Source organism: Siphateles boraxobius, unplaced genomic scaffold, assembly GCF_051911475.1.
Source record: "Siphateles boraxobius isolate OS27281-9 unplaced genomic scaffold, OSU_SipBor_1 12, whole genome shotgun sequence".
Classification (NCBI taxonomy): domain Eukaryota; kingdom Metazoa; phylum Chordata; class Actinopteri; order Cypriniformes; family Leuciscidae; genus Siphateles; species Siphateles boraxobius.
In genome coordinates this window covers 4,819,434-4,830,193 of record NW_027508722.1, presented here as the reverse complement: position 1 = coordinate 4,830,193, position 10,760 = coordinate 4,819,434, and the positions used below count along the sequence as shown (strand labels likewise).

General features: G+C 42.6%; 2 non-coding genes across 2 annotated transcripts; both read right to left on the bottom strand.

Moving 5' to 3' along the window:
• Positions 1–257: 257 nt before the first annotated feature.
• trnal-aag (transfer RNA leucine (anticodon AAG)) lies at positions 258–339 on the bottom strand. The gene has a single exon. It is a non-coding gene; the product is annotated as a tRNA-Leu (tRNA).
• Positions 340–829: 490 nt separating this feature from the next.
• On the bottom strand, positions 830–918 carry trnal-uag (transfer RNA leucine (anticodon UAG)). Its single transcript is given in 2 exon segments — positions 830–873; positions 881–918. It is a non-coding gene; the product is annotated as a tRNA-Leu (tRNA).
• Positions 919–10,760: the final 9,842 nt, after the last annotated feature.

Genomic DNA, 10,760 nt, shown 5'->3' with positions numbered 1-10,760 from the left:
AACTTATTTTTAATTCAAATTTTTATCACCTCTCACAATATTGTTTCTAGGCAGCATTAAAAAAACATAATTGTACAAGACATTATCAAAGGTGACTGTCAAAGTAATGTACTTATAGTAAAAATATAGGTTACAGTTGCATATGGCAGTTAACCCATGTAATTCCAATTTCTTTTCCCTGAGATAACATGTATGAATTTATAAGGATATTAAAAAATCTTTATCAATTACGTCAAAAATCTCTATATTCGCAGACTTGGCAGCGGTGGGATTTGAACCCACAACCCCGAAGAGACTGGAGCCTTAATCCAACGCCTTAGACCGCTCGGCCACACTACCTTGTAAGAATGCCTTCTGTGGGCCATTTTCGCCATTTTTTTCTTTTAGTGTCTCACTTCTCCATAGTTAAATCAGTTGAAATTCTTCATGCTTTGAAGGAGCTCCTCGACAGGTGGAAAGGCCTACTAAGTAGAGGGGGGATGCAGTTACACTCTTGGAGGCCCCCTCTCTGCAGATTGCAATTCCATCTCTAATCAAACACAACTGAATTACCTAATCAAAGCATTTGGGCCATACTCCAAAATGGCAGCCAGATGTGTCGCAGTTAAACTCAAAATCAAGAGGTAGCTGTCAGTTCACCAAAAACTCTCAGTCCTGCCGATCAACTGTCCTGCTATACATTATTATTATATTTAAATTCATTTTGGAAGTGTCATTATAATAATTGCAAGTTATTGTTGTCTCTGATTCAAGAGGGTGCATATTTTCAGCTGCTTTTGCACCTTTTCAGAGCACACTTTAGGTGTCTGGCCCTCATTAAAACCTCTGCTGGCAGCGGTGGGATTCGAACCCACGCCCCCGAAGAGACTGGAGCCTGGGGTCTAAATCCAGCGCCTTAGACCCCTCGGCAACGCTACCCCGGCTTGGCTCTTCCAAAATGGCAGCCACATGTGTCTCAGTTAAACTCAAAATCAAGAGGTAGTGTTGGAGAATTCTGTTACCCCTCCTCTATCTGATGCTCAAGTCTGAATGCTGTAATGCTGAGCAAAAGTAGGCCATAGGGCAATGTAGAGTTGGAAAAGTACCTAAAAACCCATGTAATGCATAGATGATGTTGGTGCAAGGTACAGGAAAGTACTAAAAAACATATATGATGTAATTTTTTAAAAAACTATACATGTGATACTCCGCCACCAATAGAAATAAGGCCTCGGAGCATGTGATCTTAATGGTGGCGTGATACCAAGGAGGAGCAATGTGTAAGAGATAACGGTACAAACACTAATTGCACACTGGCGATAAGAAAGATGTATAAAATCTATGTTTCAACCACTGTAAGATCAGATGATTCAGCTGACCATCTCACTTTGTTGAATTGCTCAATAAAGTTCTTCTTCTGAGACCTGGAACTTCGACTCTGAAAACTTTCTGAAGACTAACTCCTACTAGACTCTGAAAAACTACTGATCAGGACCAGAGACCAGCAATTAGCCACGACATAATTGGCGAGCCAGCCAGGAGCAGGCTTGGGGTCAGGAGATCATCGTGGTGTTGACGCTGACGGTGGCATTCACAAAACAAAGGCCGGCCAAAAATCAGGTAAGCAGTTTTTGCTTATATTTTGTTTTGTGAATTGCCTCTGAGAAGCTGACACGCTTGATGATTGCTCTGCAATTATAAAACCCCACTGCAAAAGAACCTAAAAAACATCTGAGAGATAAAAGATAAGAAGGGAGTCTGATTTCCAGGTCCAAAGAAGCTGCTGTATGTGTGTTTGTCTCAAAAAGCAAGAAGTGCATAGCGTGGAGATTGCGCTCATGAAGTAAGAGTACACTGTCTAGTAAAAGAAGTGTTTAAAAGGCGCCAGGCAGTGTAGGAAGTACACTGACCACCTGTTTGTTTGTCTGTCTGTCTTTTGTGAAAGAGAATAGGGGGTATTAAAATGTGCACAAAGTAAGGAAGGTAAAGTATAGATAAAGAACAAAAACATTTAAAATCCTTATAATAATCATTAGCTAAAGTTTTTTACATAAAAAGGTAAGAAAAGTTAAAAGAATTGAGTTAAAGAATGTAAAAGTATACACCAGAAGACTAAAATATAGAGAGAAGGGAGTTTTTGGCTCTCCCGGGCATTCTGCCAAGAGGTGCATTAACTAGTCATTAATCAGTGATAGTGCTGGGAAGCAGAGGACAGTGGAACCAATTAGTGAGAAATAGCAGCAGAAGCAGAAAAAAGTCCAGAATAAAGAATAAATAGAAAAAAGAAGTATAAAAATGTATTAGAAATTAATGGATAAAATAAAACTAACAAGTAAAAATCAAGTGAAAAACTGTGCTTACCAAAAAAACAAAGAACACTCCAAAGAATTGGTTTTGTCCACTATTTGGCCATTCGCCAGACTGCAAATACTGTGATCCAGATAGAGAAACCCAGCGTCTGTTGAAAGAGAATTAAGACTGAACATTGGGGCTTTCTACATACTTTTGATATTGAAGAAGGGATAGAAGTGTGTGAATAAAATTTTAAGCGCATGAATAGACGGATTGCAAATAAAGCAAAAAGATAAAGAGACGATAAACAGTCAGAAAAAGGTTTAAAGGAAAAAGTTTGAAGTCAAGGGAAAAACAAATGTGGGAGGGACTCAGTGAATACGGGAAAGAAAGGCATAGGAGAGCATTAGCTCACACCCTATGATATGACTGGTAAACAGCTCCCCCTGATGGAGGGCACTGTGAAGATCAAAGGCAACGTAACCCTCACAGATACGCAGGATGAGGAAGAAGAAAGAGAGGAGGAGGAAAGAGAAGACCACAGAAATACAGGTTATGACCACAAAATATTGGCAGATGCTGACATGTTTGAAGCATCATCTCCACTAAACAAGGGGCCATCAAGCCATGATGGAAGTCAAGGTAGCAGCTTGAATAGGAAACACCTTACTGAACGCAAGAACCCCACCCTGTCTAATCCATACCATTATGCAGCGAAAGCCCTGCAGAGTCTTGGGGAAAAACTGAACCAGGAAGTAGACACCAATCAGCTGTTCGAACAAGAATGTGATGAGCTGGAACAAGATATAAGGACAACAGAAGAACAAATCAATCACAGCTTTAAACGCTTACAGGAATCCCTGAAGAATGTCACGGGCTCAGAACAACACGAACCTCAAGAACACCAGAGACATCAGAACCGCTGAAAGCACAAGTCACGCTCACTCAGCCCAGCCAGACCTCGCAGGGAAGTCAAGAGTGTGACAGGGACCCTACTCCTTGAGGATATCTCGCCAGCTGCCCCACCAGCCACCCCATACAACCTAAGGGAACGGCACTAAAGAAACCAAGCATGTATAGGGGAGAAGAAGACTGGCATATGGAAAATCATAAGTTTTGACCTATGATAAGTACATGCAAACAAGAGGAGGACCCACTGAAGGAAGAAACTGTGCAGTGCCCCATCCTAATTAAAGGTCAACAGGGACAGTATGTGCCGTGGGCGGGGCAGGATCTGGAAGGACTGATAGCCCACCTACCTGATTTACATGAAGGAGCTGGCAAGTGGATCAGATCGCTGGAAGAAGAGACAATGGGCAAGATTTTGGCCCTTGGAGATGTTAAGGCCCTGCTGGCTAAATGCGTGGGAGGAGCTAGGACTAATGAGATCTTACAGGACGCAGGACTACATCAGGCGATTGATTCACCTAGAATGGACGCCAGACCACTGGACCAATGCACACCAGCGATATGGCAAGTGCTGAGAAAATATTATCAGACCCAAATGGACCCAAAATCACTGAAAGGAGAGCCAATAGGAGACGGAGAAAACCCAATCACCTATGTCCAGAAACAAGCAAGGAAGTGGAAGCAAGAATTGGAGAGAGACCCCGAACATGACCCAGTAATAACAGCACTGTTCAGAACTGCCATTGTGGAAGCCATGCCTGCACCAGTGAAAGCCAAGTTAGAAGATGTGGTGGGACTGACCTCAAAGTCACCTAAATAATTTAGTGACCATGTGGCTCATGCAGTAGAACAACACAGAAAAAATGAGCAGAAGCTGAAAAACCAAGAAAGAGATCTTCAAAGAAAACTAACCCAGTTGCAGCTGGATGAATCAATCAACAAAAAGAAGAAAGTGCAAGCTGCGGTGAAGGAGACAGACGACCCGACTGCCATGATGGCGGCTGTCAACATACCAAGTCAAGCTCCCCAGACTGTCCAGCAAGCACCAAACAACATGAATCAGAATGTGCCCGTCAACACAGGAAACCCACAGCAACTGGCTGCACCAATTGTAATATACCTTCCTGAACATCAAGACAATAGAAATGGAACAATCCCAGGAAGAGGAAGAGGAAGAGGAAGAGGAAGAGGGAGACAATTTTACAACCAGCAAAGAAACCCTGACCAACCAAGCACCTGTTGGGGATGTAATCAGCCTGGACACACCAAGAGATTCTGCCCAGTTAACCCATGGCCCCAAGATGGGCCCCAGCTAAGACAGCCAGGGCGACAAGGAAATCAAAACCAGCAGTATCAGGTATCTGGCCCCGTCAACCCATGGCGTGGCCCGGACCAAGGATACTAGGGATGCCCAGAGAATCCTACGGGGAGGAGTCAGCTTCCAATGCTGTCATCAAATGCTGACCAAGAACCTATGCTGCGGGTTAAGATAGAGGACAAGATAACACCTATTATGCTTGATACAGGAGCAACATATACCTGCTTGAGCCCAACTTATGCCTCACACCTCCCCAGGTCTGGAAAATATGTAAAGACAGTAGGATTCTCGGGACTAACGCAGCTAATTCCAATGACAACTCCTGTCAGCATAAAAGTCAAAGACTCTGAAATTAAAATTCCTGTGCTAGTATAGACCAAACACCAGTCAATCTGTTGGGAAGAGATGCAATATGCAAGCTAAATTTACAGATATGGTGCACTCCCCAAGGGATATATATAGATAGTGCAGGTATAAAACAGATGATAGTAATGAGTGAAATGGATCAACAGGAACCACAAGCTAATGCATTTTGGATTGGGAATTTAGATGAGGGACTAAGACAAACACTGGATAGATAGGAAAAGTATATAAAAGAACAATTCCTGAAACCAACCTCACCAGAAACTGCAGTGGGCGGAAGAAGCAACCCATTGCCCACTATAGCACCAAATTGGACAGTGTAGCCCAAGGCTACCCACCATGTTATCAACAAGGTCTAGCTGCAGTATACTTTGCTTTTGAGAAAGCCTCTGCTGTTACTATGGGCTATCCAGTCATCATCTATACCCATCATAAGATTGCTGAGTTATTGGAACAGGGACGTTTTGTTTTGACACAGGCCAGATGTTTGGCGTACTCCACATTGTTGACTTATCCTGATATAACAATCAAAAGATGTACCACAACAAACCCAGCTAACTTTGTCCCAGTAGAGGGGGAAGGAACACCTCATGAATGTGTTGCTGCCTCTCTAGCATTCACTCGTCTGAGACCAGATTTGGAATCAACACCAATTGTTGATGCAGACGTGGACTACTTTGTAGATGGCTCATGCTTTAGAGATCACTCGGGTAATCATGCTGGTTTTGCTGTTGTACAACGAGATGGGGACAATTTTACTCCCCCGCTGACACAACGTTGTGAACAGCCTTGTTAAGCACAGTTGGCCGAACTAAAAGCCCTTACGGCAGCATGTCTGCTGGCCAAAAATAAAGCAGCCAACATTTATACGGATTCTGCATACGCCCATGGGGTATGCCATCTTTTCGGTGCAGTATGGAAACAAAGAGGATTCAAAAAGAGTGATGGAACCCCAATCCAACATGGGGACCAAATTACTGCATTGATTAATGCTATGATGTTTCCAGCCAAATTGGCCATCGTCAAATGCCAGGCTCACAAGAAAGGAAATGATTTTGTTATCAAAGGCAATAACGCCGCAGATAGCCAAGCAAAATTGGCTTCTGGGTGTCAATCTGCTGTAATGGCACCATCCGTTTTGATCCAGCCCCTCCCACTATAGAAAGTATTGCCCAAATGCAGTCCAGAGCTACACCACCTGAAATACACTTATGGCAACAAAGGGGGGCGACTAGAGATGCTAATAATATCTGGAGGTCTCATGAAGGTTTTATGATAGCCCCCACCCCATTGCTTAATATTCTTATACCTGACGCCCACAGTTTTGACCACTGTGGAAGGGGGGAGATTATGAGAAAGATAAAAAGACAAGGATTCTGGTCCCCATACTTACAAACAAGGGTAGATGAATTTCTGAGTGAATGTGAAATTTGCGCACAGAACAATGTAAGAAAAGGAACAACAACTCCAATAGGCTCTATTCCAGTTCCAGAAGGACCGTTTAAGCATCTAGTAATGGATTATGTGGACATGATAAAAGCAGTAAGAGGAAAAAGGTACATGTTGGTCATTATAGACAGATTCAGTAGATGGGTGGAAGCAGAACCATCAGCAGAGCAAGGAGCACAGACAGTGATAAAATTTCTGACGAGAGAGGTCATACCAAGATTTGGTATCCCATCCCAGATCAGTTCAGACAATGGGTCTGCTTTTATTCAAAGAACGGTAAAGGCAGTAATAGAACAGTTGAGGATCAAGCAGAGACTGGGGTGTGTCTACCATCCTGAGTCACAGGGACTTGTGGAACGGGTCAATGGGACTATTAAGGCCAAAATCAACAAAATTTGTGCGGACACTAAGCTTAATTGGGTAGATGCGTTGCCACTCGCACTGATGAGCTATCGAATGCAAACCAACAGGATCACTAATCTGACCCCCCATGAAATGTTGACTGGGAGACCAATGCCTGTGCCTCATTTGAGAGGACCTTATGACGGGCCACCGTTAGAACAGTTACAATTGGAATTAAGGACATATATGAGACAATTGACTGCTATACATGAAGCTATTCATTCACAGGAACAAAACAGGGGACCCAGAGAAGAGGAAGAAGTTCCCTGTCTGGTGGTACCTGGAGACCAGGTATACCTAAGAGTCTTTAGGAGAAGGTGGAATGAGCCACGAAGAGAAGGACCTTATACTGTAGTAAGAGCAACCCCCACAGCAGTACAGGTAGAGGGCAGCACAACCTGGTATCATTTGAATCATTGCACCCGAGTCCCAAGGCTGAGACCTAGAAGGCAAGAGGAGGAAATAGATAGTCAGGAAGGGAGTCAAGAGGAGATAGCTCAAGATGCCCCAGAAGAGCAGGGAACTGAAAGTGAAGATATTAACATTGATGAACCTCATTCTAGGGAGACTGAACACGCTGAGCCAAGGGATGAAATGCCGGAGCGGAATGATGGACAGCCTTCAGAGGACCTGGAGCCTGAAGGAGAGAGAGCTCCTAGTATTGGTCTTTCTGGTGATACACCTCATGCAGCAGCTTCCCCAGACACAATGCCTCCAGGCGAACAATCCCCTGGAGAAGGACCCTCTGCTGATGAACCATACAACTTTGTCACACTCAACCTCCAAGACATCGGCATCCCAGGAATCGACCTCCCAGAAAATGACTTCCCAGACATTGACCTCCCAGAAATTAATCCCCCAGACACTGAATTACCAGACCTCTCAAGCTTTGAGTGGGATAAGTCACCCTAACCTGACTCAACCAACACAAGGTAACAAAGCACGCAGACATAATGAAAAAAAAGATCCCTGCAGAAAGCTATGACTATTCATGAAGATTATACCCAAACTGAAGTTGATTTGGAAGTAGAACTACAAAAAGAAAAACTGTTGGATGATGCCTATCATAATGAATGGTATAAATGGGCAGTGTATACTGTAAGACAGGTAAAACAAGGCACATGTGTATTATGCTCACCCTCACCTTTGAAGAAGTTAAGAATAGTACCAAACCAATATGACTACATGCAGTGTGCCAGATTTAATTCACAATATTGTAACAGAACTGGACATGTAATTCCATACTGTCCAGCTGAGTGCCTGGCCATGTTAGGGAACCACTATTATCAAAGATTTTATAACCAGGAGGGTTGGGGAAGTGCATGCAAGGAGCTTGACGTAAGAATAGATAAAGCCAATTAGGAGACCCCACAAAATTACATTCTGGATAAAACATTGGAGTATGAATGTTTTAACAAAACTATGGGCTATCGAAATGTAGGAACCTTTCAAGGTAAATGTGCTATAATTTGGCACCTGGATTATGAGATGTACAACGAGACAAACGTATATAAATCCTCTAGCTCAATATATGCCACAGCAACAATAAATAAAAACATGTCTGTAACAGGTGCTCATGAAAACTGCGAGAATGCTACCTTATCCTTTCCCCTGATTGGACCACTTGAAAATCAAACTGAAGCAGTAGCTGATTTCTTTTGGCTATGTGGGGGTAAACGACTAAGAGCCATCCTAGTTGATTGGAAAGGACTCTGTGCCAGGGTGAGGCTAGCTCAAGGAATAGGAATTGTAAACTGGGATCTCAATGAGGAAGAAACGATAGAAAAGTTGAGTAGACATAAGCAAAGAGCTAAGAGAGCTTATACCCCAGATCCCAATGTTAAAATTGATGCAATTGGACAGCCTAGAGGAATACCACATGAATTTAAGGCTAGGGATGAAATAAAGTCAGGGTTTGAATCATTTCTTCTATGGGTACCTGTTAATAAGAATACTGAATGTATAAATTACATATACTACAATCAGCAAAGATTTATTAATTATACGGATGATGCACTTGAGGCGCTAGGCCAACAATTAAAAGCCACCAGCAAAATGATATGGCAAAATAGGCAAGCCCAGAATTGGTTATTGGCAGATAAAGGAGGAGTATGTGTAATGTTTGGGACTGACTGCTGCACCTTTATTCCTAATAACACAGCCACCGATGGAACTTTCACTAGGGCTATGAAGAAACTGAAGGCGCTAAGACAAGAGGCTGCTGAAAATGCGGGAAGGGACAGAAATATTGGATACTGGTTTGATTCTTTGTTTGGAGCCTGGAAAGAGTGGCTGATTAAGGTGGGGATAATAATAGTTGTGGTTGTTGTTGTTGCTCTTCTGCTGTTCTGTTGCGTTATACCTTTTCTCAGATCCATGTTGGCCACTGCAGCTGCTCAGTCAATGACCCGAGCCAAGCAGATGATCAATGTGTCGGTTAACCGAGACAGAGTTGACATTGGATGCAACTCAGGAGTCTATCCTATTGGACCAGGCCTGGATGAGTTAGATGAGTTGTAATGAAAAAAGGTAAAAGGACTGGGGGTACCTGTTAATTTTGTTATAAGGTTTTTGACTTTGTTTTTTGACAAGAGAGGGAGTTAGAAAACTCTGTCTTTCTTTTTGGGGGTAAAAATAGGAAGCTTGTTAGAACATACATGGGTAGAGTAGGGAGTTAGTAAGATGGGCAGTTATGCATTTATTTTAAGGGCCCCCGTCCTGTATATCCTATACTTATAATCATGTTAAGATATGTTTTTATATAATCACACTGCTGTCACAAATTTTAATGCAAGACTGAAGGGAAATAGAAGGTTTAAAACAGAACATTACCCGTGATATGAGGTGATGTAATTGTATGCAAAAGAAATGAGAGTGTTTTTGTTATTTTTAGATCACTTTATCCACCTTATTACATATATGGGCATATTACAGTAACAAAACGAAGAAGCCTTGACATTGTGTGCATTTAGACTACTGGAACTGTTGTATATAAGATGTAAAAGAGGAATTATTTGCAAGCGCGGTCATCTACTGTTGTTTCAACAAAGGGCAGACTCAACTGGTGGTTTAAAAACCCGCTGTCTGCTCCAACACCAGATAGCGCCCTAGGCACTGCCAGGGCACCTCTGGCAACGGTGTAGCAACCCAGATAGCGCCACGGGCCACCAGGAAGCGCCTGCATGGTTCCTCTGGCATCGTGGGACAATTGTAACTTCGAGACTATACACTGTATGATGAATACACGGAATGTTTGAAGCTGCTTTGTCCATATAGAGAATGATGGTTTGACAGGAAGGCGAGATCTTTTACTCCACTCCAGACAAATGGGGGTGGAGATGTTTGGTCTCACTCTTCCTCCAGGGTGTACCTCTGTGATAACAGGTCTATTGGTAGAATGACTGGATGGTCTAAATTGATCATATTGGTAGGATATGAAAGAGACCTGCTCATGGAGATACATCCTGGGAAAATTGAAGGTGGGACTAGAGTTAGTCCCAAAGGGGGGATGTGTTGGAGAATTCTGTTACCCCTCCTCTATCTGATGCTCAAGTCTGAATGCTGTAATGCTGAGCAACAGTAGGCCATAGGTAGGGTGACCAGACGTCCCGTTTTTCCCGGGACAGTCCCGTATTTCAACTCTAATTTTAGTGTCCCGACTTATTATGAAAAAATCATGTTTTGTCCCGTATTTCATCGTTAATATATATTTTAGGTTTTTTATTTTATTTTATTTTTTCCTGAGTGATAGAGCGAGTACTCTTCGAAATAGCCTAATAATAAAACTAGCAAATCACCTCATATATTTTCCTCATAGAGAAAACATTTTTCCATCCAATAAGAGAAGGCAGAAGGACAATTCCATCCAATCGCAATTCACTCAATCAACTTGCATTTAGTGAAGGCGGAATCCGACGTCACAGTTAAGTGTATACGAGACGAGAGCAAACGGATAAGCTTGACTCAGGTGCAAAGATGTCAAAGAAGCGTACATGTACATTTAATGAGGATCTTCAAAAAGAGTTTAAATTTCTCAAAAGAGAGTCAC